At 44.1% G+C, this 3,437-nt stretch overlaps 1 long non-coding RNA gene across 1 annotated transcript in view; it reads left to right on the top strand.

Annotated features, from left to right (window-relative positions):
- LOC106819099 overlaps positions 1–3,236 on the top strand; it is a 4,717-nt gene extending 1,481 nt beyond the window's left edge. Inside the window, exon 3 of the long non-coding RNA XR_001395344.1 lies at positions 3,111–3,236. This is a non-coding gene — a long non-coding RNA (uncharacterized LOC106819099). The remainder of the gene's footprint in view (positions 1–3,110) is intronic.
- Positions 3,237–3,437: the final 201 nt, after the last annotated feature.

Genomic DNA, 3,437 nt, shown 5'->3' with positions numbered 1-3,437 from the left:
CAGTAGTATTTTTTTCACATTACCGTCTCACCCATTTTTTCACACAGGCGGTGCATCATTTGTGAAAAAGAATAGAAAAACGCTGATCTTCTTCCGTTTTCAGATTTCTTGCCATTAGTAGCCGATGTATAATTCTTGATATTTCTCTGCTGATTTACAACTCTGAAAAATTTAATCTTACACTCGTGGGAGTCGTTGTTAATGGTAACATATTGCCAGCTTAAAAAAGCGCGTCAGGTTATTGTTATTAAGTGCCGTATTTTATGAGTTATTGTCCTCTTTATTCGCAAAAATTTTCAATTTCTTAACAATCAATCTTGATTTTTAGGCAGGTTGTTTTTCATATCTTCTCAGTAATATAAAACCATAAAAATCAAAATCGTTGTGAGGCAGTTTGGTCTCCCTATATGAATATGCATTGCACTATCTCGGGAGTTTGAGAGCGGTGCTTTCCCTTGTTAGAGAAATATTTAACCCTCCAACGTGTTTTCATGGACCGTCTAGCCTTGGGAGGAAAGAGTGAGTTGGGGCGTCAATGGAGCGCGAGCCTAGGAAAAAGGCGATCGACGTTACAATAACATGTGATAGATCAGATCAGCTAGATAAGACAGGCAGACCAAAGACAGTACAGATCAGATAGTACTAGAAAGACAGAACAGTAGAGGGACAGATTGATAGATAGGCATAGATTAGATCATATAGATAGAAGAGATAGTCAGATAGATATGATAGATAGCATAGTATAAGATAGATTGTGATTAAGATGATAGATAGAATGGGGGGATAGATGGATAGATGGAATAGATTTGGATGTCATGGATCAGTAATGGATAGATGGCATGAATGCGATAGATGGCATAGAGCGTATGATGCATAGATGGATAGATTTATGACGAGAGAGACCAGTGAACGAGAAAAAGAGAGAAAGATATATGGACAACAGAGAGGATTGCGGAGAGAAAGAAGGTAACGACAACAGAAAAGGCGAGGGACGAGAGAGATTGAGAGAGAGGAGAGGAGGAGAGAGAGAGGGGACAAGAGAAGCGACAGAACGGGGGGAAGGAGAGAGTTGAACGAAACGTCCAGCACCGGAAACACACCCCGCGCCCCAAGAGCGAACTCACGACTCGAAACTGAGAGAGGTGGAGACATGCGGAACGAGAGAGGTGGAGATAGATTAGACATGACAGTGCCAGAGGTGATGAGGGGGGTTAGACGAGAGAGAGAGCAGCAGAGAGACGACGAGAAGTGCGCACGACCGAGCGGCGAGCGACCACAGAGAGAAAGAGAGAGAGAGAGGAGAGATAGAGAGAGAGCATGATAGAAGAGAGTAAGATGGAGAGCGAGAGTCTGGTAGAGACGATAGAGAGAAATTAGGAATATATTATAATACTATAGAGAGAGAGAGAGTGAGAGATCACGAGAGAACGCGAAAGTCGAGAGAAAAAAAGAGATTCGTGAGAGCGAGAGACAGAATGAATGGAGCGCGAGGCGCGAACGAAGCTGTCAGGAGAGCGAGGCTCAGAGAGATAGATCTGACATGTAGGAGAGGAGAGTGTAGAGACCTGCAGAGGGAGAGAAAGAGAGAGAGAGACGAGAGAGAGATGAGAGAGTAGCGAGAGCTGAGAGATAGGCAGACTAATTAGGGGTGGGAGGAGAGAGTAAGGGCGAGGACGAGACAGGGCCGAATGATGTGAGAGAAGCGACAGAGAGGGCAGAAAGTTGAGAGCGAAACGACGCGAACGAGAGACTGGTAGGAGATAGATTACGACAGGAAGAGAGAGAGAGAGACGATGAGAGAGAGAGATTAGATTAGATAGATAGACTAGATAGGATAAATACGCGAGAGAGAGAGAGACAGAGGAGGAGAGAGAGAGAGGATAGAGGATAAAGAGTTAGAGTCGAGTAATGCGAGAGATGAAAGAGAGATAGATGAGATGAGATAGAGTAGATAGGGAGTGAAGACGAGAATAGAGAGAGATGAGAAGAGAGAGAGATAGACAGAAAGAGGAGAGAGAGCGAGATAGACAGAAGAGTAGAGAGATATATATTACGATGAGAGCGACGCAGACAGAGAGAGCGCGAGGGCGAGCGAGTGTCAGAGAGAGAGAGAGATAGACAGAAAGAGAGAGAGATATATATTACGAGAGAGCGAGAGACAGAGAGAGCGCAAGGGCGAGCGAGTGTCAGAGAGAGAGAGAGATCAGAGAGATAGACATGCAGAGAGAGAGAGAGAGAGAGAGGGGAAGGCAGAGAGGAGAGAGAGGAAGGCAGAGAGGAGAGAGGGGGACGCAGAGAGGAGAAAGATAAAGGCAGAGACGAGAGAGGGGACGGCAGAGAGGGGAGAGAGGGAGGTAGAGAGGAGAGATAGGAAGTCAGCGAGGCAAGAGAAGGCAAAAGGGGAGAGAGGAAGGCAGAGAAGAGAGAGAAGAATGCAAGTAGGAGAGAGGGGAACGCAGAGAGGAGAGAGAGGAGGGCAGAGAGGGAGAGAGAGAGCGAGCGAGAGAAGCACGGACGCAAACAAATTGGGTTTAAAAATTTAAATCTAACCTAATCCTTTATTGATTTGTATGTTATTGTGTATCAGACAAAACGAGCATTTATTATCTCTTTAGCCTGCCAGTATGTTCACCATATACAGCGCGCATATGTAAATACGCCGCATACGCCGTGACGGGTTTCTCTCTCGCCAGATATATCAAGTTCAGTATACACGTGGCCACTCTCTGCGTTTTTGTCGTCAAAGATTCAAGCTGTGACAACTTTGAACGCGCATACAGCTAACGCGAGTAAATAAATTCTTGCTCAACTGAAGCTTCCGTAGCTGTTATAATATCATACTTAATTAATGTCTTTCACTCGTTTAATTACAGCATATAAATGGATTATTCCGGATAAATCCCACATACCTGACTGAGTTAAATTGTAAGTATTCTTTTCATGCGTTATAGTTGCATAAAGATGCTTGGTTATAGAATTAAATACTTAGCGATAGTGTATAATTAACGCTAAAGGATATATATCAGTCAGTTTCTCTTGATTCACACTCCGCTTTCCTTGTCTAAGCTCACAATAATCACAATGAATTGATATATATATACGCATCAAAGTTATTTTCAGTGCAATCGCCAGACTGGAGAACACGGAGAAAATATCACGTTTTCGAGGCAGCGTCGTGCAACGATTGAGTGGTTACCGGTCTCCAGTTGAACATACCAAGAGGTGCACAGAGATATACGTGCTTACAATTGTTGCCGTGACGTCGTGTCCTGGTCTCCTTTGCGATAACGTATAGACTACCACTATACTGTGGCGATCACGAACCTTGAGGCCAGACGAGAAGACTTGCGTACGAGAATCTAACTATAGACGTAAGTCTACCATTTGTTACCAGCGTTATAATTGTAAATTTTAAAGTTGTAGCGTGCTACTGCTAC

Source organism: Priapulus caudatus, unplaced genomic scaffold, assembly GCF_000485595.1.
Source record: "Priapulus caudatus unplaced genomic scaffold, Priapulus_caudatus-5.0.1 Scaffold2827, whole genome shotgun sequence".
NCBI classification, from domain to species: domain Eukaryota; kingdom Metazoa; phylum Priapulida; class Priapulimorpha; order Priapulimorphida; family Priapulidae; genus Priapulus; species Priapulus caudatus.
The sequence above is the reverse complement of the archived record's forward strand: the minus strand, read 5'-3'. Positions and strand labels throughout refer to the sequence as shown.